General features: G+C 40.1%; 1 protein-coding gene and 1 pseudogene across 2 annotated transcripts in view; both read left to right on the top strand.

Moving 5' to 3' along the window:
- COL4A6 (collagen type IV alpha 6 chain) overlaps positions 1 to 24,956 on the top strand; it is a gene marked incomplete at both ends in the record, with an annotated part of 395,246 nt that overhangs the window by 206,593 nt on the left and 163,697 nt on the right. The window lies entirely within an intron of this gene.
- On the top strand, positions 5,003 to 6,033 carry LOC308510973 (sorting nexin-15-like; annotated as a pseudogene). The gene has a single exon. The product of its transcript is annotated as a sorting nexin-15-like (transcript).

Here is a 24,956-nt window from a genome sequence, read left to right as displayed (position 1 = left end):
ATGGTTCACTGAGAAACCGTGGGTTGAAAAGGCATTTTCCCTAAATAAAAGAAAAAAAAATAGAAGATGAGATTTATATATTAAAAAAAGAGTTGTTGATGATAGCCAGTCTGACAGGTGTGAGATGGTACCTCATTGTTGTTTTGATTTGCATCTCTCGGATGATTAGTGACTTTGAGCATGTTTTCATATGTCTCTTGGCTTTCTGAATGTCCTCTTTTGAAAGGTGTCAATTTAGGTCCTTTGCCAATTTTTTGATTGGATTGTTTATCTTCCTTTTGTTAAGTTGTATGAGTTCCCTATAAATTTTGGAGATTAGGCCCTTATCAGATATGACATTGGCAAATATGTTTTCCCACGCAAAACGACAAGTGCTGGAGAGGATGTGGAGAAAAAGGAACACTCGTGCACTGCTGGTGGGAATGCAGACTGGTGCAGCCACTATGGAAGACAGTATGGAGTTTCCTCAAAAAACTAAAAATGGAACTCCCATTTGACCCTGTGATCCCACTTCTAGGAATATATCCCAAGAAACCAGAAACACCAATCAGAAAGGATATATGCACCCCTATGTTCATAGCATCACAAGTCACCATAGCTAAGATCTGGAAACAGCCTAAGTGCCCATCAGTAGATGAATGGATTAGAAAACTGTGGTACATCTACACAATGGAATACTATGCTGCTGTAAAAAGGAAGGAACTCTTACCATTTGCAACGGCATGGATGGAACTGGAGAGCATTATGCTAAGTGAAATAATCCAGTCAATGAAGGAAAAATACCACATGATCTCACTCATTCATGGATAATAGAGACCATTATAAACTTTTGAACAATAATAGATACAGAGGCAGAGCTGCCTCAAACAGATTTTCAAACTGCAGCAGGAAGGCCGGGGAGGGTTGGGGGGCAGGAGGGAGGGGGGCAAGAGATCAACCAAAGGACTTGTATGCATGCACATAAGCATAACCAATAGACATAAGACACTGGGGGGTAGGGGAGGCCAGGGGATTGTCAAGGGCGGGGGAAAAAAAGGACACATATGTAATACCCTTTGTAATACTTTAAGCAATAAAAAATAAATTAAAAATAAAAATTAAAAAAAAAGTTGGCACTAAGCCTCTTAGCCAAGTTTATGAACTATTCTCATGACCATAGATCTTAACTAAATAAGGGGTTTATTATCTAACTTGTGAACTGCTGGTAAAGACTTCTGTCCCAGCCTATACATATTTATAGCCCTAGAATATAGCCTAGTGCTTAGACTATAGTAGGTGTTCAAGGAAAGTTTATTGAGTAAGTCTCTCTCCAATTGTTCTGTCTGAATGAATGAAAAAATAACCTCACTAAGAAAAAAAATTACTTTATTTTGTCAACTGGCACCAGCTGGAATTGATTTGGCTGCTTAAGCACCACTCTTTTCTTAGGAAATGACAGACCTCTCCATTTTCATCCAGGTATTTGAGTTTACTTGGATGCTAATCAAGTCTCTTGTTATTCTAAAAATATTAGCTTCTCTATATTAAAGTCAGAAACTTCTCTGAATAAATCAAGGATCAGCTCTATATTTGTTAGGATTAGGCTGGTTGCCAATGACAGAAAATGCAAAATAAGAGTGGGTTAGACAATATAGCCATTTATTTCTCTCTGATGTAAAAGTCCATTGTTCTGGCCAAGATGGAGTAACAGGGACTGGATTTACCCTTCTGCCTGAAGCAAGTGAAAAAAAAAAAAACAACAAAAAACAGACAAAATGAAAACAATAGTCTTCAGACATTGTATACCAGGCAACAAAAAAAGTGATCTCTGAGAGGCAGGAAAGAAACAAGGTGAGCCCTAGGATTGTCCCAGTTTACTGCCTGGAGAGAGGTCCTAGGCAGTGATTCAGGGAACAGAAACCTAGGTAGGTAGGGCCAGGTGGATTAGGAGAAGGAGCCAGAAGGTAGGAAAACCAAGGCAGCTAGAATTTGCAGGACAGAGTACGGGGGCAAAGAGGTGCAACAGAAAGAGAACTCTGGAGATATTCAGAATCCTCCTTGAATCTTCTGCTGAATTTTAATCAACACATGTACTAGTATATAAGACCAGGAAAAGTACCACTCAAAATGAGCTGGAAGAAAAATCCTCAGAGATCACATAAGACTAGGAATAGCTGGTTCCCACTAGCCAGAATTGAAAATCTCAATTCACAGATCATCAGAGTACTCTAAAAGGTGTTGCTTCAATAGTTCTACATTCAAAGCTGCTCTAAATTTGCCTAATGAATTTAAAAACAAGCCTTGAATTGGTAGAATCAACATCATTAAAACATCCATACCACCCAAAGCAATCTATAGAGTCAATGCAATCCCTATTAAAATACGAACGGCATATTTCAAAGATCTAGAACAAACTCTCCAAAAATGTATATGGAACAAAACCAAAAAAACCACCCTGAATAGCCACAGCAATCTTGAGAAAGAAGAACAAAGTTGAATGGATACAATACCAGATATCAAGTTATACTACAAAGCCACTGGACTCAAAAAAGCCTGGTACTGGCACAAGAACAGGCATATAGATCAATGGAATAGAACAGAGAACCCAGAAATCGACCCAAGCCATTATGCTCAATTAATATTTGACAAAGGAGGCAAGAGCATACAGTGGAGTCAAGTGCTGTTGGGAAAATTGGACAGATACATGTAAAAAAATGAAACTAGACCACCAACTTACACCATACACAAAGATAAACTCAAAATGGATAAAAGACTTAAATGTAAGTGATGAAATCATAAAAAGCTTAGAAGAAACCATAGGCAGCAAAATCTCAAGACATCTCTCCTAGGGCAGTGGTCGGCAAACTTATTAGTCAACAGAGCCAAATATCAACAGTACAATGATTGAAATTTATTTTGAGAGCCAAATTTTTTAAACTTAAACTATATAGGTAGGTACATTGTTATTAACTTAATTAGGGTACTCCTAAGGCTTAGGAAGAGCCATACTCAAGGGGCCAAAGAGCAGCATGTGGCTCGCGAGCCACAGTTTGCCAACCACGGTCCTAGGGCAAAGGGAACTAAGGAGAAAATAAACAAATGGGACCACATCTAATTAAAAAGCTTCTGCACAGCAAAAGAAACTATCAACAAAATGAAAAAAGAACCCACTGTATGGAAGAACATATTTGCCAATGATACATCTGATAAGGGGTTAATTTCCAAAATATATAGGGAACTCATACAACTTAACAAAAGGAAGACATACAATCTAATTTAAAAATGGGCAAAAAAATTAGATACTTCTCCAAAGTGGACATACAGATGGCCAAGAGACATATGAAAAAAATTCTCAAAATCACTAATCATCTGAGAGATATAAATCAAAATGACAATGTGGTATCACCTCACACCTGTCAGAATGGCTATCGTCAACAAATCAACAAGTGACATGTGTTGGCAAGGATGTGGAGAAAAGGGAACCCTAGTACACTGCTGGTGGGAAAGCAGACTGTTGCAGCCACTATCGAAAACAGCATGGAATTTCCTCAAAAAATTAAAAATGGAACTCCTATTTGACCCAGTGATCCCACTTCTAGGAATATATCCTAAGAAATCAGAAACACCAGTCAGAAATAATGTATGCACCCCTGTGTTCATAACAGCGCAATTTACAATAGCTAATATCTGGAAACAGCCCAAGTGCCCATCCACAGATGAGTGAATAAAAAAGCTGTAGTACATTTACACAATGGAATACTATGCATCTGTGAAAAAAGAAAGAACTCTTACCATTTCCAATAGCATGGATGAACCTGTTAAATGAAATAAGCCAGTCAGAGAAAGGATCTCACTCATTTGTGGAATCTAATGAACAAAATAAACTGATGAATAAAATAGATCCAGAGACTTAGAAGCATTGAACAGACTGTGGAACCTCAGAGGGAATGCAGGGGAGAGTGGGTGAGTGGGAAGAGATTAACCAAAGAACTTGTATGCATATATTCATGACCCATAGACACAGACAATAGGGTGGTAAAGGCCTGAGGCAGGGGGCAGGAGCAGACTAGAATAAGTCAATGGGGGGAAAATATGGACATATGTAACACTTTCAACAATAAATATTTTTTTAAAAGCCTTGAAAAGATCACACTGTTTGCAAGTAATTTAACTGTGTTCCAGAATAAAGCCCAAGACTATTTATAGAAATACAAAATATCCATCATCCAATAAGATAAAATTCACATAGGACATCCAATTGAAAACTACCAGGCATTCAAAAGAAGAAGGAAAGAAATAATAAGGAAAAAATCAATCAAAACCAATTCAGAAATAATACAGATTATAGGATTAGTGGACAAAGACTTTCAAACATTATTTAACTGTTTACAAATGTTTAAGAAACTAGAGGAAAGATTGAACATGTTAAGTAAGACATGAAAGACATTAAAAATTCCCAAATAGAACTTCTAGAAATGAAAAACTCAATGCTTGAGATGATATAGTAGTAAAAGTCCATGTAGGCAATTGAGACTTGTATGGAAGCTCTGTGATAACAAGGTTCCTTAGGTCTTGTTGCTCTATCATTCTCTACATATAATTTCCAATTTAATGGTGCAAAATGGCTGCTCTAGCTTCAGCCATCATATCTTTATTCCAACCAGGATTGGAGACTAGGCGAAAACAGTATGCCCCTCCATTTAAAGACACTTAGAAATCACATGACATCACTTTCCCTCATATTCCACTGGCCAGAATTTAGTTTCAGGGTCATACTTATCTGAACTTGAGAATAAGAATTGTAGTTTTTATTCGATGTGGTTAGGTGCCCAGCTAAAATGTCAGAGTTATCACTTAGTAAAGGATTGAAGAATTAAAATAGGGGAACAAGTAGCCATCACTTTTCAAGTTGAAACTCATATCAATGCAGGAGAGGTTCTGATCCAGTTTGAATAACATTATGGCTTCCAGCTTAAAAATAACGAGACTGGCCAGCGGTTAGCTCCACCCTGGCTGGGTTGCCATGGCAAAGAACGACTTCTTGCGGCACTACACAGTCTCTGATCCTTGGGCCCATCCCAAGGGCTACACTGAGTGCAAAATGACCAACCACACAGTCCATCTCAAAGAGGGACCCAGAGGGTGTCAAAAAGGTGGTGGTCTGGAAGTAGTACAGTGACTTCTGCAAGCTGCACAGAGACCTGGCCTACACATTGAAACCACCACCTGGAGGAGTTCCCCCAGGCCCCAGGTGTTTGGCAGATTCGAAGCCTCTGATTGAGGAGCTGTGAAAGGGGGAAGAGAACTTGCTTCACTTCACCATGCATATCTCTTCACTCAACAACAGCCCTCAACTCAAGGAGTTCTTCTGAGGTGGGGATGTGATATGGCCCTCCAAGGTATCCAGAGATCTGTACATTCTGCCACCCCCCTCTGATCCCCACTCTGCCCCCTGAGGAGCCCCAGATGCCACCTGATGCTTACTGGTTGCCCACACTCTCTGCAAAGAAAAGGGGCCTTGATAAGTTGGAGGTGTCAGCAGACCCCCTGCCATCCAGTCCTTCTCAGGACACCCTCAGTCTTTTCTTTAACTGTGGGAGCACCAAGGAAGTGTCTAGTTCCCCTGCCTCACTGAGAAGAGCTTGCCTTCTTTGACCCTTTCTCCAAGGAAGGGGTTAAAGACCCCAATCCTATCCACATAGGTTACCTGGCAACAATGGAGGCAGAGTCTGAGAGTCTGGACCAGGAACCCTGGGAGCCAGGAGGAGGAAGATGATGAAGAAGAAGAGCCAAGCCTGCCTATCTGAGCCAAGCCACAGTGCTCATCACTCAGGCCCTGCAGGACCAGAATGTAGGTGACTACCCTGCAGCACTGCAGGGTAAACAGGAGGTGTGTACATCCTGCTTCGGGGAGTTCCTGGTAACCAATCATCTGCTCACTGAGAAGGTGTAAAGAAAGCAGCCAAGTACCTAGAGTGGGCAGAGGAAATCCTGCACATGCACCTTATCCAAAGTCCCATCCTGGGAGGGAGTGGACACTTCCCCAGGACATGAGCTCCAGCACTATCAGCCACCTATTTCTTTCCCTGGGACCTGGCCCTATCTCTAGGTCTTGTAATTCTGGAGGACATTTCTGTATGTAAATGGCCTAAGAATGAGAAAAATAATGACTTCTCAGTTCCCTGACCACTCCTGTGGAATCAGGGACTCAGACTTCTGTCCCTGCCTGTCTCTATCTTGATGTGTGAGTAATAGGTCTGGTCACTAAATTCTCTGTTTTTCCATCTAGAACAGGGGTCTTCAAACTGTGGCCTGCAGGAAAATCTGGCCCACTACCTTTAATTGTAAGGTCCATGAGCTGCAATGGTTTTGCCATTTTTTAATAGTTGAAAAAAATCAAAAGAATGCAAAAGAATGATGTTCTGTGGCAGGTGAAAATGATATGAAACTTAAGTATCTAAAAATACAATGTTATTGGAACACACACAAAAATAATGAGACTGCACCTCAGTGTTTTTGATTGTCAAAAATTAAAAATCTGTTTAATTTGTTTTGGTGTTGTTTGACTTTTTGCTTTTTCTTTTTGCTCTTTTTTTAAATTTTTTTATTGCTTAAAGTATTACAAAGAGTAGTACATATGTCTCCTTTTTTTCTCCCCTTGACCTTCCCCTAGCCTCCCATACCCCCCAGTGTCTTGTGTCCATTGGGTATGCTTATATGCATGCATACAAGTCCTTCGGTTGATCTCTTACCCACCCACCCCCAACCCTCCCCGGCCTTCCCGCTGTAGTTTGACAGTCTGTTCGATGTTGCTCTGCCTCTGTATCCTCCATATACTTTTGAGTTTATCTCAACCTGCCAGAGTTGCCCCATTTCCCCAATCAATGACACCAAACTAGAGTTGGAGTTTAACATTTTGTTTAACTTATGCCTATGTTTATCCAGGCCAAAAAACCAGGGTCATTCAATGTGTTTATATCCTAGTCCTGAAACAGCTAACTTTCTTTCCTAATAAAGTTACAACACCTGCAGCTGAAACCAACTTTTATGAGGACATCCATATCACATGCTCTGGAATCCTAATCCCTTCTCCATGGTGGAGAAAAAGAATTGGCACATGGTAGATACAATCTTTTCTGCAGACAATGTAACTCCTACCCAGATTTTCTTTTGATTGGCCATTCAACAGTTCCTAAATATCAAATACTCTGGTTATTAGACTTGTTGATCAATTTAAACAGTATTTCTAGGGGTAAGGTTGCGCTCATAATGCCAAAGTGGATGCCACAATTCCCAAAAGATTGTAGGTGGACACACAATTGATTTGTTTTTGTCAGACAAGAAAGTATTGTTGAAAAGTGGCATTTTGTTTTTCAAGGTACCAACCAAGTGTATGGCTGGCTCACTGAATATTCCTACAGAGCATTTGCACTATCTCACTATCTCTGTATACTGTCTTGAGCAAATCAGACCAAAAAATCTGTAGGAATTCAGGGCTAAGCATTTTTCAGTTGCTAATGGCTTTGGCTGCTTTAAGAAACTTTGCTCAGACACTGCAGTATTACATGTCTGCTTCCCCAACTTCCCCGCCATATAAGCTCTCTCCTCCTGTATTCACACTATTCTCTAATATTAGTATCACCACCATCAGTATTCTTTACATCAAATAATAGTGATTTTTAAAGTATACCATTTATAGGGGTTTTTTAGGGGTAGGGGCAGGCTATAAGGGATCAATGGGAGAAAAAGGGAGACATATGTAATACTTTCAACAATAAAGATTTTTAAAAAAACATTCATAGGGGTTTTGTACAGCAAACTAACAACCTAGATAATTACTTTGGTGGAAGAGGTTGGGATGCAACTTACAATGCTGATTTGGACAGATTGTGACCTCAAGCAAAGACTCTTTCCCTTTGGGTTGTGCTAATATGAATCTGTCCATAAAAGCTATGATTGAGTAGATTCAGTAAACACAGTCACTTACTACTGGGTCCTGCCTAATTTGACTTCTTATTAGGCATTCAGTAGACCCAGAGTATATGGCATCTGGGCCACTTGGGAAAGAGCAGATGATTTGGACTTGACAAAATTTTTGCCGAACCGGTTTGGCTCAGTGGATAGAGTGTCGGCCTGCGGACTGAAGGGTCCCGGGTTCGATTCCGGTCAAGGGCATGTACCTTGGTTTCGGGCACATCCCCCGTGGGGGGTGTGCAGGAGGCAGCTGATCGATTTCTCTCATTGATGTTTCTAACTCTCTATCCCTCTCCCTTCTTCTCTGTAGAAAATCAATAAAATATATTTTGAAAAAAAATTTTCAGGTACCATTTTGTTTTCAGTAAGATCTTGCTCTTTGGATACAATGGAGGGTAGGGGTGAAGCCTTGATGTAAAGGAAAGGTAATTCATGGGCTTGGGTTGGTGTTCTCACCCAATTTGAAATGGATATGAAGAGGTTTAGTTGTTTTCCAGGTGAAGGCGAGAAGTAAACCTTTGTTAGATGTGGAGACTTGTTTGGGTCTTCATGCTTTATGAGCTCTGAAAACTAGAACTTTGTTCCATTTATTTTAACTAACCCCTCACTGACCATGACTATCAAAAGATCAGAGTGAACACATGAACCATAAATGACTGTAAATTGCAAACTTTTGCTACCTGAGTGCCTGTCTTTCTGACCACTCTTTTAATTATTTTGAAAACATAACATCATTTGAACTGATTGGCTCCAGATCTGTAAAGTGTTTGGCCCCAAATCATTATTTACCCCAAATGAGGCAAATCAAAGAGTTTTTGTGTGGTCTTTAAGAAAAAATTTCTTGGGAATTTCACCCAGTAATATTCAAAAGGACAATTCAGCTTTATGTCTTTGTATCTTTCTTTTTAGTGGATTAAACCTAAAGCACAAGAGCTACTTGTCCTCTACTAGTCAAGCAGGGCAATAGAGCATTATTAGCAAATCAATAAATATAACACTAAACCTATTGAATATGTTACAACTCTTTTTGGTTCTGCATTTTGGACTTCTTCATGTCACTCACATTTCTCAAGTGCAGCTCTCCTTCAGATGTTGTCTTGTATAACCCAAATATCTTTTCAAAGAGAAAATTAGTATCTAACAATCTTCCTTGCCCAGCTATCTCTATTAAAGAGGCTCTATCAGCCCTGGTTGGGTATCTCAGTGGGTTAGAATGCTGTCCCGATACACCAAGGTCACAGGTTCGATCCCCAGTCAGGGCACATACAAGAATCAACCAATGAATGCATAAATAAGTGGAACAATAACTCTCTCTCTCTCTCTCTCTCTCTCTCTGTCTGTCTGTCTCTCTCTCTGTCTCTCTCTCTGTCTCTCTCTGTCTCTCTCTCTCTCCCTCTCTCTCCCTCCCTCCCTCCCTCCCTTCTTCCCTCTCCTTTCTCATCAATAACATTTTTAAAACATATTGTTTAAAGAGAAATAATAAAGAAGCTTTATCTTCCTCTCAAGGCCTCTTTTTCTTGGAAACCTGTGTCTAATACATTCTTGTTACTTTGTATGATATTGTCATTGTAGATTTTAATGTGTTTTTTAAAGGACACCAGCTATAAAGCACTGTGTTCTGCTGTTCCCTGTAATCAGAATGTAAGATTCCAGAGTGGTCAGCTGTAGATATTGATGAGAATAAAATGATAGTATTTGAGATTTGCTTTCCTCTCAGAATTTTAGAGGACCTATGGCCAAACGGGGATGTTCATTTTAAGGTACTGATACCCCAGGGCTAACATTACCTTTGAGAAAACAAGTACATAGCAAGTATTTACCAAACACCTATTAAGTGTACAACACTGAGCTAGGTACCAAAGCATAAGACTTTGGCAACTGTCTCTACCTGATAACCACACCTGTAGCTTTTAAGTCAGCTCTCCCTGTCACCAGAGGTGTAGAATAATCTCAGAAGTGAAGGGCATTAATAAAATTTTCTACTGGATTATTAATATAAGATGAGCATGTCATGGTCCCCATCTTGGATGATATTCTATTTTCAGCTTAGAGAAGGGAAAATGCACTGCAAAATCTAAGAATAAACTGTCCACCATATGAACCATCAAATGTTGGAAATGACCTTTAGTTACAACCTAGTACAACTGTGTTTTCAAACAGTCAACCCTCAAGCCCTGATATACAGCAGAGTGCTACAAAGGCTGCCTCTCTGCTCTTCTTGCCTCCATCCCTTTTAACCAGTGTTACTGATTTGACTATATAAGATTTTGTTTATGTAACAAAGGTTCCATAGTTTTCAAACATTTTCAATCCATAAATCTAGTCCTATCCTATCATGTTACAGATGAGGAAGCAGGGCCCCAGAAAAGGAAGGGAACTTGGTTGAGGCTCCACAGACAATTAGAAGTTGCAAACCCTGTTTTCTGATTCTAGTGACCCACTTCTCCATACTGCTAATCAAACTATCAGCAGACACTTCTAAAATGCCACAGTGGCCTGCTGTCTTTGGAAGAGCCACTTGTCTTTGGAGCAGAAGGAAGTTGCTTTGGGGTATCCTGAGTTACTGCAGGGGGGCCAGAGAAAGGAAAGATCAATGGGGGATACTGTTCAGCCTTGCATTTTGCTACCCACAAATGGGTCCTCATCCTTCAACAAGGGGATAAGAATACCTAGCTGGTATACTTGTAAGGATTAATTGAGATCATGTGTGTAAAGTATCTGGAAAATAGTAGGTGCTAATTAAAGGGTACATCTTAATAAAGTGGTATATTTTAATGATGTGACTCCCAATTATTATATAGGCAAAGAAAATGAGAATTTGTTAATCAGAATCCAGGTCCAGGGTGTATTGACCTGGTTTACCAGATTAATGCCAATTTCATATATCATATGGTGGAGCCAAGGCACAACCTTCACTTCCCAGGCAGCCTGGCAATGTTTTGCAATATGCCCCACTGTACCAGAACAGGGGGGTTGGTACTAGATTTCTTTTATGTACATGGTTGGAAAAAACTGTTCTTTGCTTTGCCTTTCATAATCTGACTGGCATACTTGGAGGAAAAAATTGTCAAAAGAGACGGTTGTTTTTCTTGGATAAATTCAACTCTCAAAAAAAAACAAAACACACAAATGAAATTTCTTTACCTGGAATTAGCATTCTCATACATTACTACAAAGACACCTAAATAGGAAGAACCCTCTGTTTTGTAGAAATAGTCTGGAACGCATTACTGATGGCGTTGCCTGGTTTCATGAAACATTTGCTTTATATTTAGTGTCTGTGACTTTGGCTGGGTAATTTTCCAAGGCAAAGGTTACATTTTGGGTTTGAATTTCAAAGCTCCACTCATTTGCATCCTCATCCCAACCTCAGTCCCACACAGCTGATTTCCTTCTAAAGGCATATATTGTTTCCTTTGGATTTCTGACTTAGATACTTCCATCCCAGTGTTCCAACTCTGCTAATTCCCCTTGGCTTAAAGCGCTTTTCCCAATTGCTTTAGCTCGTCTGAGCAATGGTCCTGACTTACTAGGTTAAGCAATTTACCTCAGATTTCCCAGCTAGAAAGTACCAAGAGCCAGGAGTAGAACATAAGCTATCTATGACCTTAGAATTTGGGAGCTTAACCCCTATAATCTACTGCTCAGGAATTTCAAAAGCAAGAAGGATCACCTCATGCTAGTGGGATCACGAATGATTTTGCAGAGAAGATAGCAATTGGCTTTGAGGGATGGGTAGGATTTTGACAGAAATGAAAACAGTAGAATAATATGAGTGTGCCATATATAGAAAAAAGGACAGGGTAAAATGAGGGCCAGGGTACTTAGTTTATCTTGAATAAGGGATCATTTGAAGGGGTAATAGAAAATGACTCCTTTTACAGAGTTGGCATCATGTTATGGAAAACCATTTTTTACAATGAATTTATACTTAATTCAGTAAGCAGCTGAAGGTTCTTGCTTTCTTCCTTCTTCCTCTTTTCTTTCTTTCTTTCCTTCCTTCCTCCCTACTTTCCTTCCTTCCATTCTTCCTTTACAATTTTCTTCCTTGTCTCCTAAATAATATGTGCTATGTTGAATAAAAATTAATGTCTAAAAATAATACCATCTGAAAGCCCATCAAAAGAGATGATTCGTGAACATTTTCCAAACTTTTCTGCAATGCAAATATATACATATAAATAATTCCAAATTGTGGAAGGCAGAATTCTAAGACTCCTTTTCCCTGCCTGTATGTCCTATATAATCTTCTTCCCTTGAGTTTTGCAGACCTGTAAATATGTTCTGTCACTCTTGATTAAGTTATGTAATATGGTAAAGGTGATGAGATACTTAAGTTACATTATATAAGAATTTCTAACTGTTTTTTTATTGTTGACACTATTACAGATGCTCCTCACTTTCTCTCCCTTTGCCCACCTCTACCCAGCCCTCGTCCCTCTTCCCTCTGGCCATCATTACACTGCTGTCTGTGTCTGTGCGTTATGCATATATGTTCTTTGGCTGATCCTTCACCTTCTTTCATCCAGTCTCCCCCTTCTCCCTCCCATCTGACAGCTGTCAGTCTGTCCATTGTATCTATGCCTCTGTTTCTATTTTGTTCATGAATTTATGTTGTTCATTAGATTTCACATATAAGTGAGATCATATGGTATTTGTCTTAAGAATCTTTGTCTTGTGAGAAGACCATGTAGCTAGGGTCTGAGAGCAGTCTCTGGAAGCTGACTAGCAGTCAGCTAGCAAGATATCAGGGACCTCCGTCCTAAAATGATAAGGAACTGAATTCTGCCAATAAGTAGTGAGCTTGGGTCATAGCCTTGTTTGATACTGAGATTTCAATCCAGTGAATGTATTAACTATATATTCTTACTTTCTATATTCTTGATGTTTTGATATTTGGGGTTTGCTGTCTGGGAAAAAGACTCCCTTTCTCAGTGCTAGTCAGTCCTTAGAGAGAGCAAATAACTTGCTCAGAAGGGTGCCTTTCATATGCAAACCAACCAATCCAGACCCCATACCTGAACCACCCTATCTATCTGAATCTTCCACTCCAAGAGGCAATATTCCTCTGCCTTAATCATCCCAGGATCAGGTACCAGACAACTAGTGACAGCTCCTATAACCCAGAGCCCTCTGAAATTGTTTAAACTGGCCAGTTCTAAACTTGCTTATTCTGCTTTGCCTTGCATTTCCCATGGTAACTACAATAAAGATTCTTGCCCATGTTTTTCTCCTCACTTCTTCTGCCTCTTGACAGATCCTGTTGCTTTCCCATGTTGCATGCTGTGGCCCTCCTCTTGGATCTTGTAGTAACAAATTATCTTTTCAATGATTGTCATCCTCTATTTGTTGACTTCACCATACCTGATTGATCATAAAACCTACATCTTAAAACAGTGAGAGACCCTTAGCAGCAGTTAAATCATGCTTGGACTCCTAAAAATTATGACAATAAATTAGTGTCGTTTTAAGCTAAGTTTAAACAGCTAACTTTGTGAAAATTTGTTATATAGCAAAAGAAAAATAATACACATGTAAAACTTACAATTAAACATACCATATATTCTTCTCTATCCTACGTTTTTCATTTAACACAGCATACATATTCATGTATATTTAGATATATAGATATAAATAAAATGGATAGAGGTATAAATATAGATTATATAGATGGTTTGGAGATAGAGAAACAGCTAGAAAGATAGAGATAGAGAGATAGAGATAGAGATAGAGATAGAGATAGAGATAGAGATAGAGATAGAGATAGAGATGATAGAGACAGAGCGGGGGGGGAGAGAGTGAGAGAAAGAGAGAGCTAAATCATTGAAAGATCTTGAATAGGAGAATAAAACAGAGCTGAGAATTTAAACAGTAGTAAAATATGGTACAGTTGAGAGAAACAAAAGGTGGGGGAAACCTGGCAAGAGAATATAGTGGTTTTCTGGACTGGTGGTTCTGAACCTTAGAATTACCTGGAACAATTTTTAAAATACTGATACCTGAGATTCACCAACCCCACAGACTGTGATTTAATTATCTGGGGTACAACATGGGTATCTAGTGTTTTAAAAGCTCCCCAGAGTAATTCAAGATGGCTGCTGATGGGACTGCAGGCTGCTAGATAGTGTGAGCGTGAGAGAACGAAAGGAGAGCATGTGGACTTGCAGGGAGTGTCAGTATTTGTGAGTGAGGGGCAGCTATACTCCAAGGGACTGTTGGGGACTGGCTGACCAACTCCCCTGACCAGGCAGCCTCTACTGTGGCTGAAATCTCTCCCAGAGCACTCAGCTCTGCCACAGAGGCCACATCATCTTGAAGGGGGGACGGCTGTGATCAGAGACTGACTGTGATCAGAACCCTAGCCTTACCTTCAACTGGGAAGATCTCAGATACCTCCCAGGACCTTACAACCACAATGCCCAGGGACCAGTTACCTCAGCTGAGAATCCAGGAATGCCAGAACTCCAACCTCCCTGATCATGCGTGCCTGGGAGGTCTGCTCAGGGAAAGACAAAGGGCGGAATTTGCGGACAGGCCCTGCGCCTTCTCACAGAGCAGAAGGAACAGCTGAATCAAAGAGCACCCACCTGGAACCAGCAGTCAGACATCTCTCAAAAGCTGGGACCACTGGCTGCTAACCACTCACCTGCCTGCTTTCCTGATCGCCTCTAACTGCTTCTGCATGCCTGCCTGATTGTCCCTAACCCCTCTGTCTGTCTGCCTGATTGCCCCTAACTGCCTCTGCCTGCCTGATCTTACCCCCAACAGGCCCTCCCCTGCCAGGTGGATCTTGCCCCCAACTGCCTTCCCCTGAAGGCTTGATCTTTCCCCAACGGCCCTCCCCTGCCAGTCAATTTGGTTCTGATTGGTCGGTTTCTATGCCAGTCAGTGTCAAAAACTCTGTCCCCTAGACAGCCATTGGCTCCTCACAGTTGACCCAAATTTAGTTCTGATTGGTCAGTATCTATGCCAGTCAGTGTCAAAAGCTTCACCTCCTAGGCAGTCATTGGCTCCTCACAGTGGACCCAGATTTGGTTCTGACTGGTCAGTTTCTATGCCAGTCAGCGTCAAAAGCTCTGTCTCCTAGGCAGCAATTGGCTTCTCACAGTTGACCCACATTTGGTTCTGATTGGTCAGTTTCTATGCCAGTCAGCACCTCTGGGACTATCAACGAGGTCTGATCAGAAAGGCAGGGCTGATTAGCAGCCCCGGTGAAGGTCTAGAGCAGGGGTCCTCAAGCTTTTTAAACAGGGTGCCAGTTCACTGTCCCTCAGACCATTGGAGGGCCTGACTATAGTTTTAAAAAAAAAACTATGAACAAATTGCTATGCACACTGCACATATCTTATTTTGAAGTAAAAAAACAAAACAGGAACAAATACAATATTAGTATTTGCATGTGGCCTGTGGGCCGTAGTTTGAGGACCCCTGGTCTAGAGAGAAATGGAGGTGCGGCTGCTGGCCAGCCTGGGAAAGAAAGAGAGAGGCAAGTATAGATCAAAAGCTGCCACAGAGGTAATGGATCAGTCCCTGCTTCTCTCTTCAGGCCTCTCTCTGGCCCTGATTAGCAGCCCCCTCAGCATTCAGCAACCCAACGCTAAATGCAAGACTGACTTCTTGTTGGTCAAGCCTTGGTCGGTCATTACTGGTCCTTACAACCCAGGGTTTTTATATATTAGGTTAATGAACTCACAGAACGAGAAGCAAAAAAAATCAATCCCATTTACCATTGCACCAAAAATATTAAGATACCTAGGAATAATCTTAACTAGGGATGTAAAAGACCTGTACTCAGAAAAATACAGGACATTGAAAAAAAAGATAGAGGAAGACATGAACAAACGGAAGAATATACCATATTCATGGTTTGGTACATTCAACATCATTAAAATGTCCATACTACCCAAAGCAATCTATCAATTCAATGCAATCCCCATTAAAATACCAATGGCATACTTCAAAGACCGAGACCAAATTCTGCAAAACTTCATCCGGAATAAAAAAAAGACCCCGAATAACTGCAGCAATCTTGAGTAAGAAGAACAATGTAGGAGGGATCACAATACCGGATATCAAGCTATACTACAAAGCCACTGTTCTCAAAATTGCCTGGTATTGGTACCAGAACAGACTTACAGACCAGTGGAACAGAACAGAGAACCCAGAAATCAACACAAGCCAGTATGCTCAATCAATATTTGGCAAAGGAGGCAAGAGCATACAATGGAGACAAGACAGTCTCCTCAATAAATGGTGTTGGGAAAACTGGACAGATACTTGCAAAAAAAAAATGAAACTAGACCACCAACTTACACCATACACAAAAATAAACTCAAAGTGGATAAAGGACTTAAATGTAAGATGGAAACCCATAAAAATCTTAGAAGAAGCTATATGCAGCAAAATAGCAGACATATGTCTTGGCAATATCTTTACTAATACAGCTCCTAGGGCAATGGAATCTAAAGACAAAATAAACAAATGGGACTACATCAAAATAAAAAGCTTCTGCACAGCAAAAGAAACCATCATCAAAACAACAAGAAAGCCGACTGCATGGGAGAACATATTTGCCAGTGTTATCTCCAATAAGGGTTTAATCTCCAACATTTACAGGTACCTCATACAACTTAACAAAAGGAAGATAAAAAATCCAATCAGAAAATATGCAAAGGACCTAAATAGACACTTTTCAAAAGAGGACATTCAGAAAGCCAAGGACATATGAAAACATGCTCAAAGTCACTAATCATTCAAGAGATGCAAATCAAAACAACAATAAGGTACCATCTCAAACCTGTCAGAATGGCTATCATCAACAAATCAACAAATGACAAGTGCTGGAGTGGATGGGGAGGAAAAAGGAACCCTCATGCACTGCTGGTGGGAATGACTGGTGCAGCCACTGTGAAAAAACAGTATGGAGTTTCCTCAAAAAATTAATAATGGAACTGCCATTTAACCCAGTAATACCACTTCTATGAATATATCCCAACAAATAAGAAACACCAATTAGAGAGGATATATGCATTCCTATGTTCATAGCAGCACAATTTACAATAGCTAAGATCTGGAAACAGCTTAAATGCCCATCAGCAGATGAATGGATTAGAAAACTGTGGTACATCTACACAATGGAATACTACGCTGCTGTGAAAAAAAAGGAATTCTTACCATTTGCAACAGCATGGATGGAACTGGAGAGCATTATGCTATGTGAAATAAGCCAGTCAATGAAAGAAAAATACCACATGATCTCACTCGTTTATGGATAATAAATAACATTATAAGCTGAGGAACAAAAATAGATACAGAGGCAGAGCATCATGGAACAGACTGTCAAACTACAGCAGGAAGGCTAGGGAGGGTTGTGGGGGGGGGAGAAATCAACCAAAGGACTTGTATGCATGCATATAAGCATAACCAATAGACGCAAGATACTGGGGGGTTGGGGAGGCCTGGGGAAGATCAATGGGGAAAAAAAGGAGACATATGTACTACTCTTTGTAATACTTTAAGCAATAAAACAAAACTTTTTAAAAAAATCTCCCCAGAATGATTTTAATATACAGCCAAGGTTGAGAACTTCTGGCAGATAGAGGTAGAGAGTGCCATCTTGAATAAAAGTGGTCATATTTAAATAGAAACGGAAGGATGTGTGAAAAAGGCATTGCTGAAGAAACCACCAATAAGAAGACTACCAGTAAACATGGGAATCCTCCTGCTCATCTTGTTTTTGTTGCTGTTTGTTTGTTTTTTTCATTGGTTTTTAATTAAATTTCCAGTTATCTTGTTAGTATTATTAGAGTATTCCATAGGAGATACAAACTTGAGGCTGGGTCTGCATACATGGGGTGCTAGGAGTATTGAGAAGGTCTCAAGGAGCATTCCAAGTGAAAGAAATAGCTTGAGCAGTTTCAAAACTGGAAATTAGTATTTCAGGTACCAGCCTGAAGTTGATGGTTGATACAGTAAATGAAACTGAGTAACAGGGCTGCTGCACAGGGTTTTTTTTATAATAATATATTTTTATTTACTCATCTTTTGTGTTATCATTATTTAAAAAAGCATTACTGCATAGTTTATAAGCACCGTGATACAGTGTTATTATTTTTACTTTAAATTGTCAATAATGTGTTTACATTTTTAAATATTTTTCTGTATTGATCAAGGTATTACATATGTGTTTTGATGCCATAAGAAACCAGGAGTCATTCCCATTCCTTGAAGACAGAGGATGAACTAATTTTTCAAAATGATAGATGGGGAAGATGACCTGAGTGCAACATGAAGAAAAGTTAGAGAAAGTCTAGAAGACAGAGTTTAGAGGTTGTTGCAGTTACCAAAGCATGAGAAAATACAGCCTCTCATAGGGCAGAGCAGTGGAGCAGGACAAATCAAGAGATGTGCCTGAGGAAAAGGCAAATTTGGAGGGCTTACCAGATGTGGGAGTAAAAGTTGGGAAGGGTTTCAAGCTTTGGGTATGGTAGAATGGTAGTAAGGAATTTGATCAAAAGGATTCTATTTTGGCATTGTGATGAGAGGAAGGGTAAACTGGTTAATTAGATTTTAGGTGTTTTGGGGTATCCCTGAAGGCAGCTGAATAATTAGGGAATTCATCCACTGTAGACTTTCCTTTGCCCATGGTAAATGGATGAAGGATGAGTTTCACAAGAGAAACATGGTGGAAATAAAGTTTTTTGCTTGTTTCTCACTCTTTATTAAGGAAAGAATTCCCTTTGAAAATTTGCATGATATGAGAATTACCAATCCCAGCTGCCAATATAGAGAGCACACAATTTCTTTCCCCTTTATAGACCCCCAAAGTGGAACTTTCTGGGGCTGTATCTGTTTCATATTTTTGGCTGTGGTTTAAGCCTTGGTATGTGACACGTAAGCTAATCATTTGTAGCTAGAACAGCAGATGGTCGTTCCTCCCTCCCTTAAATGGCTAAATCTGCCCTGAATCCTTAGGAGTGTAAATAATTTACTTTCTATTCTACTGAGCACAGTTAATATTACTTCTCAAAATATTACTGCCTATGCTCTTGTATTTACTTATACTTTTCTTGCCAAGATCTTCTAAATATCATTTCTGCTATTTATTTTATTGGTACAAATACTGGTCTGACCCAAACTCTGAAGTATATTGTGAAGGATAGGAGCACCTTTAGTCAGCCCAATGGGATTTTTAAGTACAACTGTCCCCTCTTCCTTGGGGGAGTTCTGTACCAGAAACATCTGTATGAGATCCTGCTTTCCATCAAGGTTTATTAGTTAATGAAGCCTGTGGCTGGTGTGGTTTTCCTGTGTTTAGCTTTTGGAACTCTTAGAGACAGTTGCTTGGAATAGAGAGCTGACATAATTATTGCCCAGCAAGACAGTTGGCCACAGCCCACAAGACTCCATCAACACTGATTAATTTTATGGCTGATTCAGTGAACAGAACAAGTATTTGAAGAGGCAGAGTGAAGAGCTGTTGGTATACTGTTCTGCTGTCTGAAGAGTTCTGCAAGACTTCTCATTAAATCATCCTTTTTATCTACTTTTACTCTATGCTTTGTTCTTCTGCAAGTGCCTGAACAGGAACTCAGGAGGCACCATGGCCTCAGGATAAGTTAACTGGAGTGAAACCTTGAGACTTAGCTCTCCTAGTTTTCTTATAGCAAGGACCCCAAAACTCAGTGACTTAAAACAACACTTATTTCTTGCCAGTCTGTAGGTTTGCTGGGTATTGGCCATTCATGAGTCTGTGGCAAGCTGGGGGTTGCTTGGTCTAGGCTGAAAGTAGCTGTGCTTCGTGTGTTTTTCATTCTCCTTCTAGAACCATGGGCTAGCCTGAGCATGTTATTTTCATGGTTAAAGCAGAGATGCAAGAGTAAGCAGAACTGGCTCACTGTTACTTCCACATCCAATTTTTCAAAGCAAATTACGTCACTGAACCTGGAGTCAATGAATGGGAGTTATGCTCCACTTATTTTATGGAAGAAATGAGTCAGCTGGCACAGATAGTGGAAGGAGCAAAGAATTGGGTCAATAATGCAATCTTCCAAAGGAGGTAGGGCAGTTATGACTGTTCTCATTTTACAGATGAGAAACCTGAGACCCAGATAAATGAAATGATATGCCCAAAGTCAACAGAAAATTTGGGTAGTGCTGGAATGCAAACCCAATTCCCATGAATTCTAATGCTCTCTGCTTTTTTGCCATACCGAATTCCATGATTCTATAGCATGTGCTCTGTCAGCTAGTCGAAGGTCTATGGCTCATTTCTCTTCAAGGATGAATCTGCATAGCCTGTACTTTTGTTCTCCCTTATGACATTGGGATTTGGCCAATGTCGTCAGAGTCATCACCATCTACTCTTCCACCTGGACCTGGCTGGGGCTGGAAGATGGATGAAGTTCCACCTACCTAAACACAGACACAAATCCTCCTATCCCTGACACAGACATAACAACTCGCCACTTCTAATAAAAATAGATCTTTTTTTTAAATTCAAAGGTCACATTGTATTTGGACCAGAGTGACCTCAAACCCCAACATACTATGATTTTTTTTAAAGAGTGGTAGTATTATAATCACAACATGCTTATAGCTGATTCTGAGCTTCACTTAGATGTTAATAGGTCTAGGCTAGTTTTCTTTTAGCCCTTTCCTGTCTGCCTCTGTAGAAAGTTCTTTTAGTGGCCCTCAAATCATGACAAGTCATTAAACTTCTCCATCCTGTCCGGTCTGGTCTGGGTATAATTTTAGTCCAAGCTGCTCAAACGTAGCCTGAAGAAATTTGAGCTAGTATCGCTGATATAGCCTGCAACATTTTTTCAGTTGTGAGTCTCCATGGCAAACCTAGGCCTCTGGCTTTTGATACACTTGTGAATTTGGCATCCTAGAGGTAGAAAGTATACTATTTGACTTTAAATTCCCTTCCTCTGGGTTTCTGGCCAACATGCACTGACAGTGTGTTTGCTTCACATGAACCTTCCAGACAGAGGTCTAATGACCCCATTCTCGAAAAGCGCACACACACCCTCTTTTTCCTTAGCAAAGTTCTTTTTCCTGGTATTTTCCCCCTGGCAGCATAACTTCCAGAAGCTCACTGACATGGCTGTCCAGCTCTAACATTCACGGAGGCTTTGCCTAATCTCTTTGATTTCTAAGGGCTAATGTTGCTTAGCCAGAACAAGGAGATTGAGTTCTGATCTCTTTCTCCAAAGACCCATGGAATGATTTCTGGAGGCAGAAGGTAAATGAGTGGCACTCTATAGTGGTAGAACCCAAGATAGAATGATGGTTGCCCTTGCTGAATCGAGAGGGAAAGTAAATAAGGAAAACTTTGAAGGAAAAAAAAAGGTGCTGCTGAAAAAAAATAGCTGTTGATGATAAAGAGTTTCAATAAATTTAGTGTCTGCTTCTGGTTTTTGAGTATCTTTTTGAGTCATCACCAGGAAAAGAGAGCTATACAACTACCATGTCTGAGGAGCTAAGGAAACAAAGAAGTTTGCCTAGGGGCATTGCCATACTTGTTTTGCCTCCTGTTTTTGAATGATCCACCACTGGACTATGAAGAGGAAGCAAGGAGGCAGCTGACAGTATGGCACCACATGCTATAACTCCTGACTTGCTCATCTGATAGTTGGCAACATAGTATAATAGTAATAAATCTGAGTTCTAAAGCTGGAATTCTGGACTTCAATGTTTTTTGATGTATGACATTTGGCAAGTTTCTCAACTCTAAAATTTAATTATTTCATCTATAAAATGGGCACAATCCCACCTCATATGGTTGTTGTATTAAATAAATGTTTAATGAAGTACTTGGCATAATGCTAAGCACATAATAAGCACTAAATAAATATCAACTACTTTTAATATTAGCTGATGCACATTTGGGGAGGACTTTCAGAAAGAAATTGAGTATAAGAGTAATTGAGACTACATGGTATCTATTGATTGTCCTTTTCTTGTAAAATCTTTTAAATATAGTAAAAGCTCCCTTCACTGACCTTCACTTACCTGACTTGGATTAAGTTGATGCTTTTTTTTCCATACTGAAATATATACTGACAATGCTTATGGCACAAGAAACACTCATGTGTAATAAGCTACCCTCTGGTTGACCTTTACATTTCTGCTCCAATGTGTCAAGTTGGTACTTACCAAAAATTAGTTGTTTTGTTGCCAAACCCATTTATGCCAGTTTTACTTGCTAATATAATTAAGTAACTCAATGTAAATTTATTAAATCCTATCTAATAAAATAGTAATATGCAAATTGGCCATCACTCTGACACACAAGATGGCCGCCCCCATGTGGAAACAAGATGGCCACCATAAGATGGCTGGTAGGGGAGAGCAGTTGTGGGCGATCAGGCCAGCAGGGGAGGGCAGTTGGGAGGGACCAGGCCTGATAAGGAGTACAGTTGGGGGCGATCAGAACAGCAGGGGAGGGCAATTAGGGGCAATCAGGCCGGCAGGGGAGCATTTAGGCATTGATCAGGTTGGCAGGGGAGTGGTTAGGGGCAATCAGGCAGGCAGGCAGGTGAGCAGTTGGGAGCCAGCAGTCCTCAATCAGGCCTAAATGGGCAGTCGGACATCCCTCGAGGGGTCCCAGATTGGAGACGGTTCAGGCTGGGCTGAGGGACACATACTCCACCCCCATGCACAAATTTCATGCACTGGGCCTCTAGTATGAGTATAAAATGGAAGCTACTGCTTCTATGAAAACTAAGTGCAATGCTTTGGGAAAAATAATAAAGTTGCTTTTAAAAACTTCCCTATAGCAGAAAAAAAAAAGGAAACTTAAAGCTGGAAGTCAAATAGGATGCATTAGGGATGTAACTTATGGAAGAAAGAGATTGAAATTCCAATCAGAGGATCCACAAACAAAAAGGGGGGCTTGGCCTGACATCACATCACCAGGTTTGTGAATGGATGTACATTTATATGTTTTAGGCTGAAATAAAATGCTTAAGGACCATATATATTATTTTATATGATGATTCTTCATTTTAACTATTCTATTACTTGTCCTGATAGTGTTATACAACAGAGTTTTTACTATGTGGTGAATGTATTCTGTTAAGTACTTTATATGTTGTGGGCTTACAAGAAGGGAGCATTGTCCAGTAGAGTATATTTAACAGTTTTATGGATGGAAACTTGTATAGGCAGAATAATGCCTACCCCATCCCAAAGGTGTCTACATCTCAACTTCCAGAAAATGTGAACATGTAAGGCTATATGGCAGGGAGGAATTAAATTTGCAGATGGAATTAATGTTGCTAATCAGTTTACCTTGAAATGGGAAGATTATCTAAATTATCTGGGTTGGCCCAATGTAATCATGTAATCACGTAATCACAAAGGCAAGTGGAAGAGAGGCTGAAGAGAAAGTTTCAGAATGACCTAAGGTGAGAAAGACTTGGCCGATATTGATAGCTTTGAAGATGAAGGAAGGGGCCATGAACCAAGGAGTAGGGGCAACCTCCAGAAGCTAGAAAGGCAAAGGAATGGATTATCCCCTGAAGTCTCTGGAAAGGAATGCTATTCTGCCTATACTTTGACTTTAGACCAGGGAGACTCATTTCAGACTTGGTTACCTACAGAAGAGTAAGATAATAAATGTGTGTTGTCAAGCTACTAGGTGTGAAGTAATTTGTTACAGCAGTAATAGGAAACTAATAGGTTTGAACAAAGTTTATTACAAACAACAAATCCTACCCCCTAACCACCACCTACCTGCAATTGTGCTTATAGGAAATCTAGGCCCTTTATACTTTCAAGTACCCTAGACTTAAGATTTGCACTTAATATCTGGGACTAGTCTGAGAAGCATCATATTTATGTTGCTACCATTTCCCCGGCAGTATACTAAATGCTAAACTAAGGCCACACTGATCAACAGCACAGATATAGGGTATCTTCATAGAGCTCTCGGGCTATTTCTATTATCTCTTTCCATTTCAAAAGCTGTACTTTATGTGCAGGGGCTCCTCAACATATTCCTGTTTCTGGACTGAGGAACACCTAGCTCTTTGCTCATTTGTAATACAGAATATTTAAGCCATTACTACCTTCATTCTTCCTCTAACCTTTTTCCTCAGATTGCCTTTGATTTGTGACTGTTATATCTCCTCTTTCATCCATTCACCCATCCCACAAAGTGGTTTTCCAACAGTAGCTTGTTATTATGGCTTTCCAACATCAAAATACCAGCAACAAAACAGATATTTCCACTGAGTAAAGAGAAGTGTAGGTTGCTCATGATCCATTTTCTTACCTGGCCATGTTCATTTTATACTTTCCACCCCACACAGGTGTTTTCCTCCATCCAAAATGAATGACATCATTAACTCCAAATCTCTCCCATTCATCAGGTCCAGTTCATGTCTGCCTTCAACAATCTCTTCTTTAGCCATAGCAGTTTACCTTTGCCACTATAGTACATACTAGTATAGTTCTGAGCCATGCCTTAGAAGTGCCCTTATTATTTATTCCATTTTGTTTTCTCATTTTCTGGAGGTTGAGATGTGGACACCTTTGGGTTGAGGGAAGTATCATTCTGCCTATTAATGTGGCATATGGGTTTTATTACTCTCCTGATTAGAAACCCCTTCCAAACACCTTCAGTGGTTTTCCACTGCCCTAAGAATAACATCTGGACTCTTCATCATAGCACTGTGGGCCACCATGAGCTGATGACCCTGTCTTCCTCTCCATATTCTAGTGACATTCTTCCTCCCCTCCAATCTGTTTTAGTCCATTTGGGTTGTTATAACAAAAATACCATAGACTTGATGGATTATAAACAACAGAAATTTATTACTCATAGTTCTGGAATCTGGGTAGTCCAAGATCAAGGCACCAGCAGACTTGGTGTGTGGTGAAAGCACATTTGCTGACTATCTTCTTGTTATGTCCTCACATGGTGAAAAGGGTGAGTTTGCTCTCTGGCATCTCTTTTATACGGGGGCTAATCCCATCCATAAAAGTTCCACTAT

This window comes from Myotis nattereri (genome assembly GCF_964212035.1).
Source record: "Myotis nattereri genome assembly, chromosome: X".
Taxonomy (NCBI): Eukaryota; Metazoa; Chordata; class Mammalia; order Chiroptera; family Vespertilionidae; genus Myotis; species Myotis nattereri.
Note: the sequence above shows the minus strand (reverse complement) of the source record. Positions and strands in the feature narration are given on the sequence as shown.